Source organism: Marmota monax, unplaced genomic scaffold, assembly GCF_021218885.2.
Source record: "Marmota monax isolate L192 unplaced genomic scaffold, Marmota_monax_Labrador192_F-V1.1 WCK01_AAM20220418_F8-fsc00007, whole genome shotgun sequence".
Classification (NCBI taxonomy): Eukaryota; Metazoa; Chordata; class Mammalia; order Rodentia; family Sciuridae; genus Marmota; species Marmota monax.
The window spans coordinates 21240975-21252304 of NW_026692781.1; the positions used below are offsets into that span (position 1 = coordinate 21240975).

The following is an 11330-nucleotide window of genomic DNA, read 5'->3' on the forward strand; positions in this document are numbered from 1 at the left end:
TGAAAACTGAATAAGAGGTTTAAAAAACTAATTGTTTAGATCTCCAAAAGCAATGCAAGCTAATTGAAATTAGTTCTATTATATAAATTTCCAAGGGAATCTTTTATTCAGTCTCCAAAGCCAGTGTTCAATTTGGAAACACTTGTCTCACAATGAAAACTGCTATACTGTTGATTAGATTAGGTACTTCATTCATATTGATGGTTTTTGGAAGATCTCTGAATTATTTTGTATCTTTGAATTTCAATAATTCCATATACTGTAAAATGAATAATTTCCTTGAACTGAAAATAGCCAAATCAGGAAACTCTTGGCTTCATACTTTTTTTTTATCTTTCCTGAAAGATGAATTCCAGTCATTTTAAAACTATTTTAGCTGCTTTTAAGACAGTCTGAACATAATGCAATTTATTTTTATGAAAAGAAATCCTTATTTTCCCAGGTTATAAAAACTCTCATAAGTTGAATACCACCTTAATATTTATATTTAAGCTTTGTTTCTTAACATATTATAAGAATGAATCACTCCATATCTTCATGAGAAGCAAGCAGATTTTAGACACAACCACACCACCACTGGATCAAATCTCTCTCTCATCTCATCAAGAAAATGGCTAATGATAGAATAAGCTCTGTGCTAGATTCATGATCTTGCTATGGTTCCATAAATAGATTCTCACTCTGATGCCACACATGCAGTCTTGATATACAGATGTTATGTTATTAATGAAGCTTGTATCATCAACAAAGCTTGTACCATAACATTTCTTTAATATGCAGACTCAGAAGTTTCTGACAGATAAAATTCCCTCATGGCCTGGTGCAGTGGTGCCACCTGTAATCCCAGCAGCTCGGGAAGCTGAGACAGGAGGATCTCGAGTTCAAAGCCGGCCTCAGCAAAAGCAAGGTGCTAAGCAATTCAATGAGACTGTGTCTCTAAGTAAAATACAAAATTTTGGGATGTGGCTCAGTGGTTGAGTGCCCCTGAGTTCGATCCCCAGTACCAAAAAAAAAAAAAAAGCCCCATGATATGGCATAGTACATGAGTTAGCCCCACTCCTTTTTAAAAAAATATCTAAATAATTTACCAACTATTAATATCCTATAGCAAGTAGAAAACACAAGTGTTGCATGTTGGTGGTCCAGTTTTATTACCAAAAACCAAGACTCACTATAAAAAAGAAAATGAAACTGTTGAGTAATTATTACCAAACTTTAAAAACCAACCTTAGTACAAATAAATGTAATAATTTATGATTTTACAGAATTAATAAAACTCCAATACCAAACTTCACTTTTCAATGATTTAACTATTTTATCATTTGGGATATTTCTCTATAGCTCATTTTAAAATGTCCTTTTTTTGCCTGCTCAGTATTATCAATATAATTATTATTTTTGAGGATATTTATCTTCCTTATTTTAAATATTAGTAGTAACCTTTTAGCTCATGTGGTGGTTTTGGATTATCACTATACAAGTTTTGTTTTATTTTATATGCATTTATCTGTGTATAATTATATATATACACTTATCTATACATAAGTATATAAATATATATCTCATAGTATTTATTGAAAGATTACAAGTTCTCCAGAACCATATAGTGGACAGAAAAGAGCATACTTAAAATGTTTTCTCCAACCTGCTCATGACACTGAGGATCCCCTTTCCCTGATCTCCCTTTGATGCCACATGAGTGCAGAACACCTTCCATATCCCCAGGGGTTTTCTGCAATTTTGTGTTCCTCAGATTCATGTGCTTATTCCTTGTTCTGGGGGAGCTTTAGCTTTGATTTGAAGAGAAATGCTACAAACTTGCAAGTTTGCAATCTTGTCAGCTTCTTGTCATTTAGACAATTTAATATTGTGAGACATTTTAAACCCATTTCAAAATTAATCTAATTATGCTTTCCTGCAAATGCTAAATGTTATATAGATATCCTTTTCGAATTCTTCTATATGATATCATGCTTGGGTCCTCATAGTTACTCTCAACCACCACCATCATTGTCATGCCATCCACCAGTGCCTAAATGAAAGTAGCACCTCTGGCTCTGTTACTTAAATTGACTCTTTAATGAAAACAGCAGTGTTCTCTTTATTGTATCTGTTCCTTTTGTTCAAAATAAAATTCCTACTCCAGATTCAGGCTATCTGTAAGTCAAAGAAGAATAATGACAAAAGTTAATTATGAACCCAGAGAAAATAGATTGTCTCCAGGCTAGTATGAAAAAGGAGGAAAAAAAGAGTTATTTTATACAAATCACAGCAATATTTGGAATTTATGTTATTTAGATGTTCTTCCTGGGTACTATCATAATATGAAAATGCTCTAATTTTAATATCTTAAAATTGTAATATTATTTATATTGCATGATTAATATGATTTAAATTTCCCTTTAGTTGAATTGTGTTCTTACACATTTTAGTCTTGTTTACAAACAGCATCTGTTTAGATTGTTAATTCCTAATGAATTCCCTTAATAGATGGAATTCAATTTTTTCTCATTTGTTTATAATTTATTACAGAAGATCTAGATTATTGATATAACCTTCAAAATTGTGCATGTATTACTCTCCAACATTTTGAATATAATTTTATTCACATTGATTATATCAAATTCAATCTAAAAAGCCTATCATACTTGTTTTGAAATATGTGAAAAAACCATTCTAAGAATATTAATACACTACTTCTAAGAAGGATAACAATCTTTCCTGTACAATTTCTTAACAGTAAATTCTATAATTTCTATTTTTTGTGTTTCTTTTTATATACTGCAGTTTTCTTGTTTGTTATCTATATACCCATATGTAGAGGAATTTTAATATTCAGTAAGTCATCCCTTTATTCAGCAAACATTTATTTAACTCCAACTATATGCCAGCTATTATGCTAATCACAAATCATAATAAGACAATTGAGAAGCCGGTGGTGGAAATGGGGTTCCCTCTTGGTGGAATGGGTTGGCTGAGAAGTAGAAGCTAGGAAAAAGAGAATGACGAAAAAACCACAGGACACAGAAAATAATTTCAAAAGTTGAGGCAGGACAGGCAAGCCGATCAGTCAGATGGAGCTTCTAGACTAATGGCAAAATGGAGCCCATGCCTGCTTTATTTATATTGGGAAACATCAAAGGCTTTCCATGGAATGTTCTTCACCAAAAAAGGTTAAAGGTGGGCTATCTGGTTCCCAAGGGGTTATGCCCATCTCTGGAGCTACTAAGAGGTATCTTCTAGCAGAGCGGAAATAAAGGTCATGTGCATTGGGAAATCTACTGTTATTATTCCAGTCTATTGGAAGAGCCACAGACAGTTCGTTATGCCACCCCTAAATCTCCTTGGCTACCATACAGAGAGAGGATCCTCAAGTAATTCACAGATGGCTTCCCAAAGAATACATTATATATTATAAGGTATTATAAAGTGCTTCAAATATGCTATACCTTATAAAGAATGGTTTAACAAATATCTACAGTCATTATTCAGCTTCAACATAATTTAACATTTTCATGTGTATGTTTCACATTATTTTAAAAAATAAAGCATTACAAATAAAATTGAAGTTTCTATATTACTTGAATTCTCTCCCCAGACATAACTAATTCCCTAAATTTGTTTCATATTTGCCATTCATGATTTTATATTTTTAATATCTATCATCACTGAAAATACACAATGTCAATTTGCATACCTTTGTAAACAGCATCCTACTTTATCATTACTTATTTCTTTATCCATTATACATGTCAACATCATACATTTGAGATCTATTCACATCAAATTAATTTCAATAATTTTCTAATAAAAATGTTCATTTTGTAGGCAATCTTATATATACATCCTCTGTTATAAGTGTACAAACATCTCTCTAGGGTTTATTCCTACAAATGACAATACTTTATAGTGGATAAAGTAAAATGACTCTGTACCCATTCCAGAGTGGCTATACCAATTCATTCTTTTACCACATTGTGTGAAACTACATGTTTCTTTGAAGTCTTGCCAACTGTCTTATTTTCAGACTTCAAACTTTTTTGTCAAACTGATGAGAATGAAGCACTAAATTCTTGTTTTAATTAGTAAAGAAATGAATTCCTTTTCTTAGATTTAGCAGCTTCTTAAATTTCTTCTTATTTGTATCTTTCCTGTTTATATACATAAATTAGTTTTCTATCAGACTGTCAGTCTGAATTTGTTGAAAGAGATCCTTCTCATAATTTAAATAATAAAATCTAAAGGCAGGGTTGCCCATTCAGATGAACTGAAATATAGTAATTTAATATGGCTTTTAAGGTCCTTACGGTTTTCTTGAGTGTTAAATCAGCTGATGCATTTAATGCATTTATAAAGACTGGCACATGATATGCACACAATAACACTGGCCACTATTATCATCATTATTACCTTTATTATTAACATTACAAGTCAAATTAACTTATATGTGTGCATCTGTTTTCAGACTCCATATTCAATCAACAGGTGTTTGTTCCTTTGTTTTGGTTATTAGACAACTGTTATGGTTTTTATTCCTTTAATTTTATATTTTCTGTGTGATCTTATTTTACATGTGTCTCACAAGCAACATACATTTTAATTTTTTAATCCATTTATCTCCGACTTAATAGTTAAATGCATTTATGCACATGTGATTATTAATATATGTTGGCTTAGCTTTCTCACCTGATTTTATACTTTGTTATTTATTTTTCTCTTTTTCTATTTTTGTTACTTTCTTGTCTGTCATTGAATTGATAAAAGTTTTCTGTGTATTCCTGTTCCCCTTGTGCTGTTTGTAACCCATTCTTTCAATGATTACTTTTAGATTTTTTATATACATTCTCAAAAAGTAAGTTTTTATATTAGTGTCTGAACCATTATTTTTATTTCCTTCCTGAACAATACAAGGAGCTTGGCATATTTTAATTAATCAATGTGTAACCCTAAAATATTGCCTTCTCATCTAGTTTTAATTGTATTTTGATTAACATAAAAATTTAATTGTATTTTCAGTCAAAATTTAATTAAATTTACTAAAAGCTATTTTAAATTTCTAACCTCACTATTGTTTTATTATTCCACAGATTTCTTTGAATTAATTCTTTCTTTTTTAATGAAGTCTTTGGGTAAAATACTCTTTAACTTTCTATTTCTGAAAATGTTACATTTATACTTGAATGGCTGGTTCCTTAGATGCATCATAGCTTTTTGCTCACCAATTTGAAGGCTTGCCTGTACTCTTTTCTGGAACTTTTTATTATGTAGGCAGATTCTATAAGCATTTTATTTTAATGTCTTTTATTATAATCCATACCTTTTTTCCTGCTATTTCTTTGACATTTTAATCTTTTTTGTCTCTTTTTTTATTGGTTGCTCAAAACATTACAATGATCTTGTCATATCATATTTCATACATTTGATTCAAGTGGGTTATGAACTCCCATTTTTACCACGTGTACAGATTGCCAGATCACATTGGTTACACATCCACGTTTATACATACTGCCATACTATTGTCTGTTGTATTTTAATCTTTGTAATAAAATTATATAGGTTAACTATGTGTCTAGATATGGAATTTAAAGTTTTTAAATATTCAAACTACATTTATCAAAATTTCATAGTTTTCTTCAACTTGGGGAAATTTGTAGCTATTGTTTCTTCAAAGATTGCATCTCCATCATTGCTTTTCCATCTTTCTCTGGCACTCCTCGTAGGTATACCCTGAAGCTTTATCATCGAACCTACATGATATTTAATAGTTTTTTATTTGTTGAACTACATTCTGGGTGCATCTATCAGTACTTCGTTCCAATTCACTATCATTCCTTCACACATGTCTAAATAAGTGTTTATGTTATCTACTCTTTTAAATCTCAGAAACAACATTTTTTTTCTTTTCTTGTATTCTTTACTTTCTTGTTTATGATCCAAATTTTTATTTTATTTCTGCCTATTTTTATCTTAAAAATTTTGTTCCTTTTAGATTGTTCCTTTTAGACTGGCTCAAAACATTCTAAACAAACATATTAAATTTGCTGCCATATTATTTCATAAGACTAATTTCCTCTGAAATTATTGCATACCCTGCTGGTTTATGTTTCTTACAATCCTCATTCATAGTAAAGATTTTTGCTGGTGGTATATGCCCATAATCCCAGCCACTGGGGAAGTTGAGACAGGATGATCACAAGTTAGAAATGGGCTTCAGCAACTTAGCAAGGTCCTGTCTCAAAAAAATAAAAAGGACCTTTTGGCTTTCTGAGCAGTACCATGGTGGAGGGAAGAACAAGCACCTTACAAAAGGCGGCAAGAAGGGAGCCAAGAAGAAAGTGGTTGATACATTTTCTAAGAAAGATTGGTATGTTGTGAAAGCACCGGCAATGTTCTATGTAAGAAATATTGGAAAAACATTAGTTACCAGGATTCAGGAAACCAAAATTGCATCTGATAGCCTCAAGGGTCAGGGGTTTGAAGTGAGTCTTGCTGATCTTCAGAATGATGAACTGCGTTTAGGAAGTTCAAGCTAATTACTGAGGGCGTTCAGGGAAAAAACTGCCTGACCAACTTCCATGGCATGGATCTTACTGACAAAATGTGTTCCTTGGCCAAAAAATGGCAGACGATGATCAAGGCTCATGTTGATGTCAAGACTACCGATGGATATTTGCTGCATCTATTCTGTGTTGGTTTTACTAAAAACCTCAGCAATCAGATACGGAAGACTTCCTAAGCTCAGCACCAGAGGTCCGCCAAACCCAGAAGAAGATGATGGAATTCTGAATGGAGAAAAATTGAAGGCATTCCCTCTAAAATCTGGAACAAGACAGGGATGCCCTCTCTCACCACTTCTGTTCAACATAGTTCTCGAAACACTGGCCAGAGCAATTAGACAGACGAAAGAAATTAAAGGCTTCAAAATAGGAAAAGAAGAACTTAAATTATCACTATTTGCAGATGACATGATTCTATAGCTAGCAGACCCAAAAGGGTCTACAAAGAAACTATTAGAGCTAATAAATGAATTCAGCAAAGTGGCAGGATATAAAATCAACACGCATAAATCAAAGGCATTCCTGTATATCAGCGACAAATCCCCTGAAATGGAAATGAGGACAACCACTCCATTCACAATATCTTCAAAAAAAAATAAAATACTTGGGAATCAACCTAACAAAAGAGGTGAAAGACTTATACAATGAAAACTACAGAACCCTAAAGAGAGAAATAGAAGAAGATCTTAGAAGATGGAAAAATATACCCTGTTCATGGATAGGCAGAACTAACATCATCAAAATGGCGATATTACCAAAAGTTCTCTATAGGTTCAATGCAATGCCAATCAAAATCCCAACGGCATTTCTTGTAGAAATAGAGAAAGCAATCATGAAATTCATATGGAAAAATAAACAACCCAGAATAGCAAAAACAATGCTAAGCAGGAAGTGTGAATCAGGCGGTATAGCGATACCAGACTTCAAACTATACTACAGAGCAATAGTAACAAAAACAGCATGGTACTGGTACCAAAACAGGCGGGTGGACCAATGGTACAGAATAGAGGACACAGAAACCAATCCACAAAACTACAAATATCTTATATTTGATAAAGGGGCTAAAAGCATGCAATGGAGGAAGGATAGCATCTTCAACAAATGGTGCTGGGAAAACTGGAAATCCATATGCAACAAAATGAAACTGAATCCCTTTCTCTCACCATGCACAAAAGTTAATTCAAAATGGATCAAGGAGCTTGATATCAAATCAGAGACACGCCGTCTGATAGAAGAAAAAGTTGGCTACGATCTACATACTGTGGGGTCGGGCTCCAAATTCCTCAATAGGACACCCATAGCACAAAAGTTAATAACTAGAATCAACAAATGGGACTTACTCAAACTAAAAAGTTTTTTTCTCAGCAAAAGAAACAATAAGAGAGGTAAATAGAGAGCCTACATCCTGGGAACAAATCTTTACTCCTCGCACTTCAGATAGAGCCCTAATATCCAGAGTATACAAAGAACTCAAAAAATTAGACAATAAGAGAACAAACAACCCAATCAACAAATGGGCCAAGGACCTGAACAGACACTTCTCAGAGGAGGACATACAATCAATCAACAAGTACATGAAAAAATGCTCACCATCTCTAGTAGTCAGAGAAATGCAAATCAAAACCACCCTAAGATACCATCTCACTCCAGTAAGATTGGCAGCCATTATGAAGTCAAACAACAACAAGTGCTGGCGAGGATGTGGGGAAAAGGGTACACTTGTACATTGCTGGTGGGACTGCAAATTGGTGCAGCCAATTTGGAAAGCAGTATGGAGATTTCTTGGAAAGCTGGGAATGGAGCCACCATTTGACCCAGCTATTCCCCTTCTTGGTCTATTCCCTAAAGACCTAAAAAGAGCATGCTACAGGGACACTGCTACATCAATGTTCATAGCGCACAATTCACAATAGCAAGACTGTGGAACCAACCTAGATGCCCTTCAATAGATGAATGGATAAAAAAAAATGTGGCATTTATACACAATGGAGTATTACTCTGCATTAAAAAATGACAAAATCATAGAATTTGCAGGGAAATGGATGGCATTAGAGCAGATTATGCTAAGTGAAGCTAGCCAATCCCTAAAAAACAAATGCCAAATGTCTTCTTTGATATAAGGAGAGTAACTAAGAACAGAGTAGGGTCGAAGAGCATGAGAAGAAGATTAACATTAAACAGGGATGAGAGGTGGGAGGGAAAGGGAGAGAGAAGGGAAATTGCATGGAAATGGAAGGAGACCCTCAGAGTTATACAAAAGTACATACAAGAGGAAGTGAGGGGAAAGGGAAAAATAATACAAGGGGGACAAATGAATGTCAGTAGAGGGGGCAGAGAGAGAAGAGCGGAAGGGAGGGGAGGGGAGGGGGGATAGTAGAGGATAGGAAAGGCAGCAGAACACAACAGACACTAGTATGGCAATATGTAAATCAATGGATGTGTAACTGATGTGATTCTGCAATCTGTATGGGGTAAAAATGGGAGCTCATAACCCACTTGAATCAAAGTGTGAAATATGATATATCCAGAACTATGTAATGTTTTGAACAGCCAACAATAAAAAATTCAAAAAAAAAAAAAAAGAAGATGATGGAAATCATGACCTGGGAAGTGCAGACAAATGACTTGAAAGAAGTGGTCAATAAACTGATTCCAGACAGCATTGGGAAAGACATAGAGAAGGCTTTCCAGTTGATTTATCTTCTTCATGATGTCTTTGTTAGAAAAGTAAAAATGCTGAAGAAGCCCAAGTCTGAATTGGGAAAACTCATGGAGCTTCACTGTGAAGGTAGTAGTTCTGGAAAAGCTACAGGAGATGAGACAGGTGCTAAAGTTGAACGAGCTGATGTATATGAACCACCAATTCAAGAATCTGTTTAAAATTCAAATTTTTAATAGTGACTAATAAACAGTCCTATTTGTGAAAATAAATAAATAAATAAAATATAAAAGGCTAGAGATACAGTTCAGCGATAGAGACCCCTAGGTTCAATGCCATTGTAAATAAATAAATAAATAAATAAATAGTTTCTTTATATGTTTCAAAATCTAGGCTCTTCAGATTATTTTCAGTTTGGGATCTATTTTGTATTTTAGAGATTTGGAATGTATTTTGTTTTTCCCAACCCAACTCTCCTTTTTTTTTTTTTTTTTTTGTATCATGGATAGTTTCTCAACTGTCTCTAGTATTCCTCAAGAACTTTAAAAGATTTCCTCAAGAACCTAAAGATTCTGTTTTCTGAGTTCCTGCCCCATGGTGATATTGGGGACACTGAATATTCAGAATGCAGTGTGTCACTTGGTTCAGTTTAGGGAATTTGAATTCTTCCTTCCACTTTTTTTCCCAACCCTGCCTCCAGGTAGTAGTTTCCCAGACAGAAGTGGCCAGCATGTTTTTGGAGTCTTGTTTTACAAGCAGCATACTGTAAGTCACTCTATATATAAACTGCAAACCACAGGCCTGGTTCTGATCATCAACAATCCTCCTGTTTACACCCATTACCATACAGGTGGCCCGGAATATTAATGCTTCTGTGGCTTCAAAACCCAGAGCACTTCAGTCCTATGCCTTCAACCTCACTAATTTCTTCACATTTCTGATTATATTACTGGCTCACAGCGAAATCTATCATTTTTGTTCTTGGTGTAGTTTTTGAATGTGTTTGTGTCTTTTTAATCTATCTTTGCTTTGGGGTCTGCAAATGAAAATGAGCACAAAACCAACAATATACTGTGCCATTGTTAGCATGTCTTGAATTGGTTCTTTGAGTTCTGAACATGCTTAAAATTCAAATTTGAGACTGAGGGAAAATACGTATCTTATGCTTTATTTTACGCAGGTTTGTTAGCAGAAAACTAAGGGGTTAGAAAAGGGTGGATGATGAGAATAACCCAAAATAAGTGACTAATGAATCTATGTTGATCAATTAATTTTATCAAGGTTATTTTACTTTTTTTGTGAGGAAGCAAGACTTTTTCATACTGAAAAATGAAGGTAAAATATATGAAGGTAAAATTCTTCTTTTTATATATCAATTTAAAAGTCAGTAGTGTTTTACCTAGTTAAAATAAAATGACTGCTTTTACCATGTCAACTTTTATTTTAAACCAGGATGTACATTTTTTATTTTCTCTTATTACCAAAATCAGATACAAAATTTTCGTCTTTAAAATATTCTCATCTTATGATCAATTTAAATGAACTCAATTTCCTTTAGAACATAGACTTAAATTATGTTTTAAGGCAGTAAGTCTGCTCCTACTTAACAATGTTTTTTAAATTATTTTTTGAATATTTTTCATAAAATATGTATTCTATACTTTTATTAACCATGCTTCTCCCTTCTCTCCACAGTATTATCACAAACTTGGAAGCAATTCCCTTGATTAATTTAAGTATAGATAGGCACTGCCACTGGATCCAGAGGTTATTAAAAGAATGTTATACTATACTTTTCATTCAACACACTTGAACATACGTTACCTCACTGGAGTCTCAAAACTACAATTTTAGAGAAGTAAAGTCTAAGTGTACCTCTCCCCAAAGTTTATAAATCAGTTACAGCATCCTGCGGGATTTAGCCGTTTACCCACCCAAAGCACTGATGAAAAATAACATCTTGGTAATTTGATACAAATGTTCCCTTTCTGAGATTATAAAATTGTTGAAGCAAAAAATGGATGTACCTTTGAAATCTATTATATGTGCACATGGGTATGTATGTGAAATATACGTGATAACTTTTTTTTAGTGAATGACTCTTGAAAGAAACA

The 11330-nt window shown here is 33.4% G+C and overlaps 1 pseudogene; it reads left to right on the forward strand.

The window, feature by feature from the left end:
• Positions 1-9473, forward strand: part of LOC124094643 (small ribosomal subunit protein eS1-like) — a 69997-nt pseudogene extending 60524 nt beyond the window's left edge.
• Positions 9474-11330: the final 1857 nt, after the last annotated feature.